This window comes from Carcharhinus amblyrhynchos, unplaced genomic scaffold (assembly GCF_965287045.1).
Source record: "Carcharhinus amblyrhynchos unplaced genomic scaffold, sCarAmb.v2.hapA scaffold_853, whole genome shotgun sequence".
NCBI classification, from domain to species: Eukaryota; Metazoa; Chordata; class Chondrichthyes; order Carcharhiniformes; family Carcharhinidae; genus Carcharhinus; species Carcharhinus amblyrhynchos.
Window position 1 is genome coordinate 28,835 of NW_027650593.1, and position 16,303 is coordinate 45,137.

General features: G+C 48.9%; 1 protein-coding gene across 1 annotated transcript in view; it reads right to left on the minus strand.

Annotated features, from left to right (window-relative positions):
* The window catches only part of LOC145340224 (RNA-binding protein 10-like), a gene marked incomplete at its 3' end in the record, with an annotated part of 34,012 nt that extends 27,681 nt beyond the window's left edge, over positions 1–6,331 (minus strand). The window contains exon 1 of the mRNA XM_080184651.1: positions 6,132–6,331. The remainder of the gene's footprint in view (positions 1–6,131) is intronic.
* Between the last annotated feature and the right edge of the window lie 9,972 nt (positions 6,332–16,303).

The window sequence follows — 16,303 nt, forward strand, 5'->3', positions numbered from 1 at the left end:
ATACGGTGAAAAGTGCTGTTTCTTGTGCGCTATACAAAGCGAAGCGTAAACAGAGAAGGAAAGAAGGTGCAGAATGTAGTGTTACAGTCACAGCGAGGGTGTACAGAAAGATCAGCTTAATGTGAGGTAGGTCCATTCAAAAGTCTGACAGCAGCAGGGAAGAAGCTGTTCTTGAGTCGGTCGGTACGTGACCTCAGACTTTTGTATCTTTTTCCCGATGGGAGAAGGTGGAAGAGAGAATGTCCGAGGTGTGTGGGGTCCTTAATTATACTGGCTACTTTCCCCAAGGCAGCGGGAAGTGTAGACACAGTCAATGGATGGGAGGCTGGTTTGTGTGATGGATTGGGCTACATTTACGACCTTTTGTAGTTTTTTGCAGTCTTGGGCAGAGCAGGAGCCCAGACCAAGCTCTGATACAACCAACAAGAATGCTTTCTATGGGGCATCTGGAAAAGTTGGTGAGAGTCGTTGCTGACATGCTAAATTTCCTTAGTCTTCTGAGAAAGTAGAGACGTGGGGGGGCTTTCTTAACTATAGTGTCAGCATGGGAGGACCAGGACAGGTTGGTGGTGATCTGGACACCAAGAAACATGAATCTCTCGGCCATTTCTACTTCATCCCCATTGATGTAGATAGGGGCATTTTCTCCTTTACACTTCATGAAGTCGATGATTACCTCCTTCGTTTTGTTGACATCGACGGAGAGAACATAAGAAATAGGAGCCGGAGTAGGCCACCCAGCCCCTCGAGCCTGCCCCGCTATTCAATAAGATCATGGCTGATCTTGTAGTGATTCAGTTCCACTCACCCACCTACTTCCCATAACCCTTAATTCCTTTATCGATCAGAAATCTATCTACCTGTGACTTAAACATATTTTAACGAGGTAGCCTCCACCGCTTCAATGGGCAGAGAATTCCAGAGATTCACTACCCTCTGAGAGAAGAAGTTCCTCCTCAACTGTTCTAAACTGACTTCCCCTTATTTTGAGGCTGTGACCTCTAGATCTTCTTTCCTTTCTATGTGGAAAGAATCTCTCCGCCTCCACCCTATCTAACCCCTTCATTATCTTATAAGTCTCTATAAGATCACCCCTCAGCCTTCTAAACTCTAATGAGTACAGACCCAGTCTATTCAATCTCTCTTCATAAGCTAACCCCCTCATAGAACATAGAACATTACAGCGCAGAACAGGCCCTTCGGCCCACGATGTTGCGCCGACCAGTTACAAAAACAATGACCCACTAGCCTATACCAATCCCTTTTCGTCCATAAACCTATCCATAGATCTCTTAAACGCCCCCAAACTAGGCGCATTTACAACTGCAGCAGGCAGGGCATTCCAATCCCTCACCACACGCTGGGTAAAGAACCTACCCCTGACATCCGTCCTGTAGCTACCCCCCCTTAATTTAAAGCCATGCCCCCTCGTGCTAGCTTTCTCCATCCGAGGAAAAAGGCTATCACTATCCACCCTATCTAAACCTCTAATCATCTTATTTTCAATAAGATCCCCTCTTAGCCGCCTTCTTTCCAACGAAAACAACCCTAAATCCCTCAGTCTCTCCTCATAGGACCTCCCCACCATACCATACTCATCTCTGGTATCAGCCTGGTGAACCTTCTCTGCACCCCCTTTAAGGCCAATATATCCTTTCACAAATACGGGACCAAAACTGCACACAGTACTCCAGCTGCGGTCTCACCAGTACCCTGTACAGTTGCAGCAAGACCTCCCTGCTTTTATATTCTATCCCCCTCGCTATAAAGGCCAACATTCCATTCGCCTTCTTGATCACTTGCTGCACCTGCAGACTGGGTTTTTGCGACTCGTGCACAAGGACGCCCAGGTCCCTCTGCACAGTGGCATGTTGCAATTTATCACCATTTAAATAATAGTCCATTTTACTATTATTCCTTCCAAAGTGGATAACCTCACACTTGCCAACGCTATACTCCATCTGCCAGATCCTCGCTCAGTCACTCAGCCTATCCAAATCTCTCTGTAGATTTTCCGCGTCCTCCACGCAATTCGCTTTTCCACTCATCTTCGTGTCATCAGCAAACTTTGTTACCCTACACTCAGCCCCCTCCTCCAGATTGTCTACGTATATGGTAAACAGTTGAGGTCTTGGCACTGATCCCTGCGCAACGCCACTAGTCACCAACTGCCAACCAGAAAAGCACCCATTTATTCCAACTCTCTGCTTCCTGTTAGATAGCCAATCCTCAATCCACACTAACACCTTACCCCCAACTCCATGTACCTTAATCTTCTGCAGCAACCTTTTGTGTGGTACCTTATCGAACACCTTCTGGAAATCTAAAAACACCGCATCCATCGGTTCCCCTGTCAACCGCACTCATTACATCTTCATAAAAATCCAGTAAGTTCATCAAACACAACTTTCCCTTCACAAATCCATGCTGCGTCTGCTTGATCGAACCACTCTTTTCCAGGTGTCCTGCTATTTCTTCTTTAATGATGGATTCCAGCATTTTCCCAACTATGGACATTAAGCTAACCGGCCTGTAGTTACCTGCCTTTAGTACACTTCCTTTTTTAAACAGTGGCGTCACATCAGCTGTTTTCCAATCCACCGGCACGTCCCCAGAGTCCAGCGAATTTTGATAAATTACAACTAACGCATCTGCTATTACTTCTGCCATTTCTTTCAGTATCCTGGGATGCATTCCATCCGGGCCCAGGACTCGTCAACCTTTATCCCATTAGCCTACCAAGCACTAACTCTTTAGTAATAGTTATCGTTTTAAGGACCTCACCCCCTACAGTCCCATGACCGTCAATTTTTGGTAAGCTATTTGTCTCCTCTACCATGGAGACCGACACAAAAAATTTAAGGCCTCAGCCATTTCCTTGTTTCCCACCACTGAGAGATTATTGTTGCCACACTAGTTCACCAGGTTCTCCATCTCATTCCTGTCTTGTCATTGTTTGAGATCTGACCCGCTACGGTGGTGTCATCAACAAACTTGAAAATCAAATTAGAGGGGAATTTGGCCACACAGTCATAGTGTACAAAGAGTATAGTAGGGAGCTGAGAACACAACTATGTGGGGCAGCAGTGTTGAGGATGATCATGGAGGAGGTGTTGTTGCCGATCCTTACTGATTGTGGCCTGTGGGTTAGGAAGTTCAGGATCCAGGTGCAGAGGGAGGTGCCGAGGCCCAGGCCACGGAGTTTGGAGATGAATCTCATAGGAACAATAGTATAGTTCAATAAATAGGAGTCTGACGTCAGTGCCATTGTTATCTAGGTGTTCCAGGATTGAGTGCAGGGCCAGGGAGAAGGCGTCTGCTGTAGACCTGTTGCGGTGGTAGGTGAACTGTAGTGGATCCAGGTAATCCAGGAGGCTGGAATTGATCCGTGCCATGACTAACCTTTAGAAGCACTTCATAATGATGGGTGTCAGAGCCACCGGCCGATAGTCATTAAGGCGCGCTGCTTGGTTTTTCTTAGGTGTCAGGATGATGGTCATCTTCTTGAAGCAAATAGGGACCTCAGATTGTTGTAAAGAGAGGTTGAGGATGTCTGTGAATACCCCCGCCCGCTGATCCGTGCAGGACCTGAGTGCATGTCCGGGCACCCCATCTGGGCCAGTTACTTTCCGTGAGTTGACCTTTGAGAAAGCTGCTCTGACATCTGCAATGGTGACCCCAGATACAGGTTCATCCAGGGCTTCCAGGGTGGACAGCATGCTCTCACCGACCTCTTGTTCAAAACGGACGAGAATGCATTGAGTTCATCAGGGGGCAGTGCGTTGGAGCTGGCGATTTTACTCGCCTTCATCTTGTAGCCAGTTGTGTCTTGCGGACCTTGCCACAGTTGGCAGGAGTCCGTGTGGCTAGCCTGGGACTCTAGCCTGGTATAGTGTTGTCTTTTAGCATCTTTGTTTGATCTCCTTAGATCGTATCTGGCTTTGTATTGGTCAGTGTCACCTGACTTGAACGCCTCTGACCTGGACTTCAGCAAGCAGTGTGTATCCCTGTTCATCCATGGGTTCACGTTGGAGGACACACAGGATGTGCTTGTTTGGCACACAGTCCTCTAAACACTTACTAATGAAATCAGTTACTGTAGTGATGTACTCATTCAGGCTGATCACAGAGTTTTTAAATATTGACCAGTCCACTGACTCTAAGCAGTGCCAGAGGAATCATGTGATTCCTCAGACCAACATTGCACAACTTTGTTTTACAGAGTTTCCCATTTGTTTTTTCTTGTGAGCCGGGAACAGGGACACAGCCTTGTGGTTTGATTTGCTAAAGTGTGGACAGGCGTTAGTGCGGCAGGCACGTTTGATATTTGTGTAGCAATGGTCTAGGATGTTTGGGCCTCTGGTGGGACAGGAGACGTGCTGGTAGTAACTTGGTAGTACACTCTTGAGCTTGGCCTGATTGAAGTCCCCAGCCACGATGAACAAGGCCTTGGGATGTTTCGTCTTAAGCCTATTTGTAGCGGTGTATATTTCATCCAGCGCGATCTTCGTGTCCGCACGGGGTGGGATGTAAACTGCTATCAGGATAACGGAGTGAGGTAGTAGGGGCGGCATTTTAGCGTTAGGTATTCTAGGTCTGGGGAGCAGAAAGTTCAGTAAGAAGTCTCACAACACCAGGTTAAAGTCCAACAGGTTTATTTGGTAGTAAACGCCACGAGCTTTCGGGTTGACCTGACGAAGGGGCAAACCCCAAAAGCTAATGGCGTTTACTACCAAATAAACATGTTGGACTTTAACCTGGTGTTGTGAGACTTCTTACTGTGTTTACCCCAGTCCAATGCCGGCAACTCCACATCATCGACACAAGCAGAGAGTTGCCAGTGTTGCTACATCTAGGCACCACGAGGTGTTGGTTAGGAAGCAGACCCCATCTCCCCTCGTCTTGCCTGAGGCCACTGTGTGGTCCATTCGATGGATTGAGAAGCCCTCTGGTCATAGGGCACAGTCCGGTGAAGCAGGATGGAGCCATGTCTCTGTGAAATAGACTACACAGCAGTCCCTCAGTTCTCTTTGGAAAGTGAGTCTGGCTCTAAATTTGTCTAGCTTGTTTCCAGAGACCAGACATTTGCAAGCAGTAAGCTGGGGAGAGGGGCCTTGGGACTGTGTTGTTTCACTCTCACCTGCAGCCTTACACATTTTCCACGCTTCCTGGAGTGATGTGGGCCAAATGCAGGCAAGTGGGACAATCGCAATGGTAAAAACGGGGTGACACGGACAAGTTGGGCTGCACGACCCATTTCCATGCTTTAAACCTCTGACTATAAAATTAATAATTTTAATTCCACCTCACACACAGAGGACAAAATTGATTTAAAAAAGCTTTTGATCCCAATAAGGATAAGATTGATAATAAAAATACTTTTAATTTACCCCACATACATAATGAAGATAAAATTGATTAAAAAATATTTTTAATTTACTACACACACACGTGGATAAAATTGTCTGTAGAGTGCGTAAGAAATAATACTTTTCACTGTGCACTGATACATGTGACAATAATAAATCAAATCAAAATTGATATGAATAATACTTTTAACCCTCCCAGCACACACAATGAGGATAAAATTAATAAAATAATATTTTTAATACCATCAATGAGGGTAACATTGATGAAAATAATACATTTAAACAGTGGAGAAGGGATAGAGGCAGACTCACCCCCCACCCCGGGCAGGGGGGGGTACTGGAGGCAGACTCACCCCCCACCCCGGGCAGGGGGGGATACTGGAGGCAGATTCGCCCCCACCCTGGGTGGGGAGGGGGATATGGTCAGTCTGGGCTGTCGCGGGGGGAGGCTGGTGTTACTGGTGAAGCTGCAATTTCTCTCTCACCGTGCGGCACGGTGGGTTAGCGCTGCTGCCTCACAGCGCCAGGGACCCGGGTTCGATTCCCGGTTCGGGTCACTGTCTGTGCGGAGACTGTACATTCTCCCCGTGTCTGCATGGGTTTCCGCCCACAGCCCAAAGATGTGCAGGTTAGGGTGCACTGACCGTGCTAAATTCGGAGTGTATCCGAACAGGAGTGCGGCGACTAGGGGGTTTTCACAGTAACTTCATTGCAGTGTTAATGTAAGCCTTAGTTGTGACGCGAATAAATAAACAGACTCACCCTCAGGGAGCTGCTGCCTCCGCCTCTGCCGGGTGGATGGATGCGATAGGGTAGATGGGTGGGGGGGGGTTGTTGCCACTCTCTCCCGCTGCCGATCAGCCGCTTTTTGGCGCTCTCCCCGGACTATGGGGTGGTTTCTCTCCCCTCTCCCCGTCCCCGCCGCCGCTCGGGCCGCGCTCACAAGATGGCGGCCGGGCGCCACCGAGCTTCTTCCCCGGAGCCGCCCCGCGCCCGCCTCCCATTGGCTCAGCCCCTCACCTGCTCTGCCTCCCATTGGCTGAGCTCTAGGTCCGCCTCCCATTGGCTCAGCTCCGCGCCCGCTCCCGCCTCCCATTGGCTCAGCCCTGAGCCCGCCTCCCATTGGCTCAGCTTCGCGTCCACTCCTGGTCCCCATTGGCTGAGGGTAAAAGGCCAACCCCGCCTCCCATCGGCAAAGCTCTGTCATTGACCCATTGGCTGAACTCGGCCCAGACTCAACATACAGAATGGACACGCCCCTACTCAATATGCAGAAATAGACCCCGCCCCTACTCAATATGCAGAAACAGACCCGCCCCTACTCAAAAAAGGACAGTAGGACTAGGGGGCACAGCCTCAAGATAAAGGGGGGGGTGGTTTAGAACGGAGTTGAGGAGGAACTTCTTCACTCAAAGGGTGGTGAATCTCTGGAATTCTCTGCCCGTTGAAGTGGTGGAGGCTGCCTCGCTAAATATTTTTAAGACGCGGGTTGATGGGTTTTTGATAAGAGAGGGGATTAAGGGTTATGGGGAGAGGGCGGGAATGTGGAACTGAGCCACGACAGATCAGCCATGATCTTATTGAATGACGGGGCAGGCTCGAAGGGCTAGATGGCCTACTCCTGCTCCTATTTCTTATGTTCTTATATTTCTTATGTTCTAATATGCAGAAATAGACCCCGCCCCCTACTCAATATGCAGAAACAGACCCCACCCTACTCAATATGTAGAAATAGACCCCACCCCCTACTCAATATGCAGAAATAGACCCCACCCCTACTCAATATGCAGAAACAGACCCTGCCCCTACTCAATATGCAGAAATAGACCCCGCCCCTACTCAATATGCAGAAACAGACCCTGCCCCTACTCAATATGCAGAAATAGACCCCACCCCTACTCAATATGCAGAAATAGACCCCACCCCTACTCAATATGCAGAAACAGACCCCACCCCTACTCAATATGCAGAAACAGACCCTGCCCCTACTCAATATGCAGAAATAGACCCCACCCCTACTCAATATGCAGAAATAGACCCCACCCCTACTCAATAGACAGAAATAGACCCCACCCTTACTCAATATGCAGAAATAGACCCCACCCCTACTCAATATGCAGAAACAGACCTCGCCCCCTACTCAATATTCAGGAACAGGCTCCGATTTGGTAATAGTCTCCCAGAACGAGACAGGATCAGCAGGATAACACATTGCATGCGTGTAATCAAGGCCATTCAGAAAGGTCATTTTTTTCTCTGTCCCCTTTCTTATTCATTGGCCTTAGCTCCTCCTCCATCAAGCAATCCCCCTCTTCATCAGCCTCCCATCCATTGACTCTGTCTACACTTCCCGCTGCCTCAGGAAAAGTAGTCAGTATAATTAAGGACCCCACACACCCCGGACATTCTCTCTTCCACCTTCTTCCATCGGGAAAAAGATACAAAAGTCTGAGGTCCCGTACCGACCGACACCCAGCCTATCTAGATCCTTCTGCAGACATTGGTAAGGCCACACTTGGAATACTGTGTACAGTTCCGGTCACCCTATTATAGAAAGGATATTATTAAACTAGAAAGAATGCAGAAAAGATTTACTAGGATGCTACCAGGACTTGATGGATTGAGTTATAGGAGAGGCTGGATAGACTGGGACTTTCTTCTCTGGCGTGTAGGAGGCTGAAGGGTGATCTTATAGAGGTCTATAAAATAATGAGGGACACAGATCAGCGAGATAGTCAATATCTTTTCCCAAAGGTAGGGGAGTCTAAAACTAGAGGGCAGAGGTTTAAGGTGAGAGGGGAGAGATACAGAAGGGTCCAGAGGGGCAATTTTTTCACACAGAGGGTGGTGAGTGTCTGGAACGAGCTGCCGGAGGCAGTAGTAGAGGCAGGTACAAGTTTATCTTTTAAAAAGCATTTAGACAGTTACATGGGTACGATGGGTATAGAGGGATATGGCCCAAATGTGGGCAATTGGGGTTAGCTTAGGGGTTTTAAGAAGAAAGGGCGGAATGGATAAGTTGGGCCGAAGGGCCTGTTTCCATGCTGTAAATCTCTATGGCTCTATTTCTTACCCGCTTCCTGTTTCATCGGACACTGTGCCACTTTTAAATGTTGTCTAACCAACTCATCTGCTCTTTTCAACCTTTCCCTAAAATTTGACACAGGGTCCCATAACGTAGTCTCAGATCGCTGACTCACCAGTTTCTCCCTAATCAATTTCAGTGGCCCCCTTACCAAAAAGGGAAAACACTGGAAAATCTCAGCAGGTCTGGGAGTATCTGGAAGGAGATGAAAGACGTTTCGAGTCCAGATGACCCTTTGTCATGACCAAAAATCAATCCAAATGCTGTGAATTTGGTTGCCTCATTAGGTGTGTCCCTGATTGCAAAGAGTACAAATGGAATTCCTTTATCACAATCCCCTGGGTAATCTTCCCAATGAGCCCTCAACATTGTTGTCAATGTTTGACACCACCTTTCGAACGCTCCTTGCTATTCTGGATGGTACGCAGTTGATTTGTTTTACACCTCAGCTGCCCATTACCTCCTTGTATAACTTCGATGTAAAATTTGGTGCTTGATCTGATTGTATTTCTGTGGGTCGCCTGTATCTGGTTAAAAAAAAATAAGTAACTCCTCTGCAATCCCTTTGGCTGTACTATTCCGTAACGGAATGGCCTCTGGAAACCTAATAAACACATCCATTATAGTCAAAAGATACTGATTTGTTCTAGGGAGGGGTCCTACGCAACCAATTGTTCCCCAAATGCTGGCGTGATTATTAAACGTGCTGGTTTTAGCACCATTTGAGTTTCCCTATGACCTGACACGTGTGACATGACTGACAAAATTTAATTACATCTCTACACAGTCCAGGCCAATAAAGAGTGTTTTTGTATTTTAGCTTGAGTTTTCCTTGCTCCCAAATGACCTCCCACGTTTACCTCACGTGCTGCCTGCAACCCTTCCTGTCTATACCCTACTGGCAACACCACTTGATGAACCTCTGCCCACTTATCATCCACCTGAATATGTAACATGTGTTACTTTATAAGATAATAACATTCCGGTATACACTCAGATTCCTTTTCCTCGTAAGCTTTCTGATACAACTGTTTTATTTCTATATCTTAATGTTTTAACTCTGCCAACATTCCCAAACAAAAAAAAATCCACCCCATCCTCCAGCCATTCTTGTTCTTTCCCAGCCATCTGATCAAAAATCGCTTCTGATAAATTGAACTTTGCAAACCTGCTCGCGAACCAGGACTGCTTCTGAAACTGAACCAAACTGAAAGGAAAAGAGCTCCCGTTAACTGACCTGTCACAGAAACCTGACAGTGCGGGAGGAGGCCATCCAGCCTGCACTGGCGACAATCCCACACCAGGCCCTAATGCCAGAACGCTACACATTTACCCTGCTGGACCCCCCCGGCACTAAGGGGCAATTAACCACAGCCAATCTTCCAAACCCGCACATCTTTGGAGTGTGAGGGGAAATGGGAGCACCCGGAGGAAACCCATGCAGACATGGGGAGAACATGCAAACTTTACACAGGCAGTGACCCAATAGTGTTACAGTCATTAAAGTTTTACAGTTTATTTATTAGTATGTAGGCTTACATTAACACTGCAATGAAGTTACTGTGAAAATCCCCTAGTTGCCACACTCCAGCACCTATTCAGGTACACGGAGGGAGAATTTAGCACGGCCAATGCACCCTAACCAGCACGTCTTACTGTTGGAGGAATCCGGAGCACCCAGAGGAAACCCATGCAGATATGGGGAGAACGTGCAGATTCCACACAGACAGTGACCCGAGGCTGAATCGAAGCCAGGTTCCTGGCGCTGTGAGGCAGCAGTGCTAACCCACTGTGCCACCTAACTATTCTTTCCCCAACAATCCAAAAGGGTTATAGAAGTGATTCTTTTGAATTTTTCTTTGCTTTTCGACAGCACACGCAAGACACTGACAGGAAAGGGTCTTTAAACATCAAAGATTCTTCAGTAAGCAATCTTCTTTGGGATAGCCTCATTTTGGAGACCGCAAACTAGTCGATCTTGAAGAGTATCGTCTGACGACTCCCCAAACTCACAATGTTGTGCCAGCCTTTTGAAATTGAGCGATGCTTTCCCCTTCCAGCTGATTCCTTCGGTGGAACCGAAACTGTTCCGCGATAATTCGTGGCTTTGGAGAGTAATCTCTTCAAGGATCTTTGCTAAGACATCATAAGATTTGGTTCCAGCTTTGCTGAATGAATCTGGAGCAAATTGAAGGTTTTACTTCCTATTGTACTGAGAAAAGCAGGTACTGACAACTCATTTTCAATGTTACCCACACTGTACAAAGCACTGAAAATACTCAGGGTAGTAACCCTGATGATTCATTTTCATCATCGGAGTTTAAGGGTGTGTTAATCGGGTGGTGAAAAAGGCAGATGAGACACTTGCCTTTAGCAATCGAGGCACAGATTACAGAAGCAGAGAGGTCATGTTGGAGTTGTAGAACTTTGGTGAGGCCACAGCTGGAGCACTGTGTGGAGGTCTGGGTCACCACATTATAGGAAGGACATGATTCCACTGGAGAGGGTGCGGAGGAGATTCACCAGGATGCTGCCTGGGATGGAGCGTTTCAGCGATGGAGAAAGGTTGGATAGATTTGGGTTGTTTTGGTTGGAGCATAGAAGACTGAGGGGTGATCTAATCGAGGTGTACAAGATTATGAGGGACACGGACAGAGTGGATAAGGAGCAGCTGTTCCCCTCAGTTGAAGGGTCAGTCACGAGGGGGACACAGGGTTCAAGGGGAGGGGCAGGAGGTTTAGTGGGTATGGGGGGGGAGGGGGGGTAACATTTTTTACCTAGAGGGTGGTGAGGGTCTGGAATGTGCTGCCTGGGAGGGTGGGATGCCTCACATCCTTTAAGTAGTACCTGGACGAGCACTTGGCACATCATCACATTCAGGGCTACGGGCCAAGTGCTGGTAAGTGAGATTAGGTGGGAGTTCAGGTGTTTCTAATGTGTCAGTGCAGACTCGATGGGCCGAAGGGCCTCTTCTGCGCTGCGTGATTCTCAGAGAGTTCCAATGCTTGTACCAGCTTTTCTCTGGACAACAGGAAGTAAAACCTACACAAGAGGTTGGTGCGCAAAATTAAAGAATGTGGGATGGGGGTAATATCATGGCACAGATTGAGAATCGGTTAGCAGACAGGAAACAGTAGGAATAAATGGGTCTTTTTTGGAGGCAGTGACGAGTGGACTCCCACAGGGATCAGTGCTTAGGACCCCAGCTACTTACAAGATACATCAATAATTTGGATGAGGGGACCAAAAGTAAGATTTTCAAGTTTGCTGATGACACAAAACTTCATCGAGTCCCTACAGTGCAGCTCATCAGGCCTGCACCCAGGCCCTAGCCCTGAACTCCGGCCCTAGCCCTGAACCCCAGGTATTTTACCCTGCTTGTCCCCTACACTAACGAGCGATTTCACACGGCCAATCAACCTAACCCACACATTACACTGTGAGGGGAAACTGGAGTACCCAGAGGAAACCCACGCAGACACGAGGAGAATGTGCAAACTCCACACAGACAGTGACCCGTGCCAGGAATCAAACCTGGCACTGCAAGGCAGCAGTCTGCTTAACCACTGTGCCACCATGCCACCCCAAAGGGGCAACATAGCACGGCCAATCCACCTGCGCATCTTTTGGACTGTGGGAGGAAACCGGAGCACCTGGAGGAAACCCATGCAGACACAGGGAGAATGTGCAAACTCCACACACACACACACACACACACACACACACACACACACAGTCACCCAAGGCCGGAATTGAAGCCAGGTCCCTGAAGCTGTGAGGCAGCAGTGTTAACCACTGTGCTACCATGCCGCCCCCAAGCTTGGCAGGAGTGAGAATGGTGAGGAGGGCATTAGAGGTTTCAAGGTGATTTGGACGAGTGGGTTGGTGGGCAGGTACATGGCGGGTGCAGCATAGCATGGATAAACGTGAAGTCATCCACTTCAGGGAGAAGTACAGAATGGCAGTGTGTTATTTAAATGCTGATAGGGTGAAAAATATATTGATTAAAAGAGGGTCTTTGTAACCACTCATCGAAAGATAGCGCGCAGGTACAGCAAACAGCTCTGAAGGCAAATGGTATGTTGGCCTTCATTGCAAGAGAATTTTAAACAGGAGCGAGGATGTCTTACAGCAGCCGTACTGGGATCTTGGTGAGACCACACCTGGAGTAACGTGTGCAGTTTTGGTCCTCTTCTGATTTTGATTTGATTTATTATTGTCACATGTATTGGGATAGAGTGAAAAGTATTGATTCTTGCGCGCTATACAGACAAAGCATACCGTTCATAGAGAAGGAAAGGAGAGGGTGCAGAATGTAGTGTTACAGTCACAGCGAGGGTGTAGAGAAAGATCAACTTAATGTGAGGTCGGTCCATTCAAAAGTCTGACAGCAGCAGGGAAGAAGCTGTTCTTGAGTCGGTCGGTACGGAACCTCAGAGTTTTGTATCTTTTTCCCGATGGAAGAAGGTGGAAGAGAGAATGTCCGGGGTGTGTGGGGTCCTTAATTATACCGGCTGCTTTTCCCGAGGCAGCGGGAAGTGTAGACAGAGTCAATGGATGGGAGGCTGGTTTGTGTGATGGATTGGGCTACATTGATGACCCTTTTGTAGTTCCTTGCGGTCTTGGGCAGAGCAGGAGCCCAGACCGAGCTGTGATACAACCAGAAAGAATGCTTTATATGGGGCATCTGTAAAAGTTGGTGAGAGTCATAGCGGACATGTCAAATTTCCTTACCCAAAGAAGGGTAAACTTGCCATCGGGACAGTGTAGCAAAGGTTTACCAGACTGATTCCAGGGATGGCAAGGAGAGATTGGGTCAATCAGGCCTGGATTCACTGGGGATCTCATTGAAACATAGAAAATTCTCTCTTGGGCTGGACAGCTGGATGCAGGGATATTGTTTCCAGGGGGGTGGAGGGTGAGAGGAGGCATCTAGAACGAGTCAGGAACAGCAATGAAAAAGCAGAGAAATGGCAGATGGAGTTTAATCCGGATAAATGTGAAATGATGCATTTTGGAGGATCAGATTTAAGCGTGAATTATACTGTAAATGGCAGAACCCTGAGGAACATTAACATACAGAGGGATCTGGGCGTACAGGTCCACAGTTCCTGAAAAGTGGCAACACAGGTGGCCAAGGTGATTAAGAAGGCATACGGCATGCTTCATCAGCCGGGGCATTGGGTACAAGATATGGGAAATCATGTTGCAGCTATATAAAACCTTGGTTAGGTCGCATTTGGAGCATTGTGTGCAGTTCTGGTCACCGCACTACCAGAAGGACATGGAAGCTTTGGAGAGAAGGTAAAGAAGGTTCACCAGGATGTTGTCTGGTCTCGAGGGTATTGGCTATGAGGAGAGGTTAGATAAACTCGGATTGTTTTCACTGGAAAGACGGAGGCTGAGGGGGGACCTGGTCTACAAAATGATGAGAGGCACAGACAGGGTGGATAGTCAGAGGCTTTTCCCCCAGGGTGGAAGTGTCAGTTATACAGGCAGGGGCACAGGTTCAAGGTGAGAGGGGGAGAGTTTAAGGGAGATGTGCGGGGGGAAGTTTCTCACACAGAGAGAGGTGGGTGCCTGGAACGCGCTGCCAGAGGAGGGGGTGGAAGCAGGAACATTAACAACATTTAAGAGGCATCTGGATGGGGACTCGGATAGGGAGGGAATAGAGGGATAGTAACTGGGTATGGGTGCAGGTTTGATGGACTGAAGGGCCTGTTCCTGGGCTGTATTGTTTCTTGTTCTGTGCCCTGAGTGATCCTCTAACCTCTGTATCCGAGCAGGAAACAGGAAGACACCAACAGCAGAGTAAAGAAAGGGATTTATAATCTGATTATTTTACTGAAATCTTCCATTCTTCATGTAGAAAAAACAAAACAGGAACAAAACACTCTCGCAAATTTACAAATACATTTCTGAAGGCTGGCCTTTTCATTAGTAAATAAGTTACAAATAGCCCAGAGATTGACTGTCGCAACAAGAGGTTGGGGAGCTTCCAGGAACAGTAACCAGGACACCCAGATACCGAGCAACAAAACATGGCCACTCGCACACAGGCACACACTCAGACACTCACGCTCGCACTCTCTCTCACGCTCGCGCGCACACCGCACTCTCTCTCACGCTCGCGCGCACACCGCACTCTCTCTCACGCTCGCGCGCACACCGCACTCTCTCTCACGCTCGCGCGCACACCGCACTCTCTCTCACGCTCGCGCGCACACCGCACTCTCTCTCACGCTCGCGCGCACACCGCACTCTCTCTCACGCTCGCGCGCACACCGCACTCTCTCTCACGCTCGCGCGCACACCGCACTCTCTCTCACGCTCGCGCGCACACCGCACTCTCTCTCACGCTCGCGCGCACACCGCACTCTCTCTCACGCTCGCGCGCACACCGCACTCTCTCTCACGCTCGCGCGCACACCGCACTCTCTCTCACGCTCGCGCGCACACCGCACTCTCTCTCACGCTCGCGCGCACACCGCACTCTCTCTCACGCTCGCGCGCACACCGCACTCTCTCTCACGCTCGCGCGCACACCGCACTCTCTCTCACGCTCGCGCGCACACCGCACTCTCTCTCACGCTCGCGCGCACACCGCACTCTCTCTCACGCTCGCGCGCACACCGCACTCTCTCACGCTCGCGCGCACACCGCACTCTCTCTCACGCTCGCGCACACACCGCACTCTCTCTCACGCTCGCGCACACACCGCACTCTCTCTCTCCCGCGCACACACCGCACTCTCTCTCCCGCGCACACACCGCACTCTCTCCCTCGCACACACACACTCTCTCTCTCGCACACACACACTCTCTCTCTCTCTCGCACACACACACTCTCTCTCTCTCGCACACACACACTCTCTCTCTCTCGCACACACACACTCTCTCTCTCTCGCACACACACACTCTCTCTCTCTCTCGCACACACACACTCTCTCTCTCTCTCGCACACACACACTCTCTCTCTCTCGCACACACACACTCTCTCTCTCTCTCGCACACACACACTCTCTCTCTCTCGCGCACACACACACACACACACACACACACACTCTTGCGAAAGCCCATCAGGAATATTTATCAAATTGTTCGTAACAATCTGACTGGAAATTGATGCAGAGAAACTAAGACTCGTACAGAAAACACCACAACATGGTAACCAACGGAACAGACAGGTTATAAGAAATATTACACTGTAAGGTGATTATCAAACTAATTGGAGCCGTCACACCGCTCCCACCCCACAGTCCCCAATAACAACTCACTCACAATGCTGTCGAAAATTCCTCAAATGGCCTGAACAGATTCCCTTCCCTCCCCGACTCACCCCTTCCCCAACCCCAAACATTCCAGGCACCAGGATTCAAGATTTCTCACCCCTCAAATTATTCCCAATTCCTGACCCCATCTCACCTTCCAAATATTACAGCACGGGGTTAGATACAGAGTAAAGCTCCCTCTACACTGTCCCCCCATCAAACACTCCCAGGACAGGTACAGCACAGGGTTAGATACAGAGTAAAGCTCCCTCTACACTGTCCCCCATCAAACACTCCCAGGACAGGTACAGCACGGGGTTAGATACAGAGTAAAGCTCCCTCTACACTGTCCCCCATCAAACACTCCCAGGACAGGTACAGCACGGGGTTAGATACAGAGTAAAGCTCCCTCTACACTGTCCCCCCATCAAACACTCCCAGGACAGGTACAGCACCGGGTTAGATACAGAGTAAAGCTCCCTCTACACTGTCCCCCCCATCAAACACTCCCAGGACAGGTACAGCACGGGGTTAGATACAGAGTAAAGCTCCCTGTATAATTGTTCCATTTCACACAGA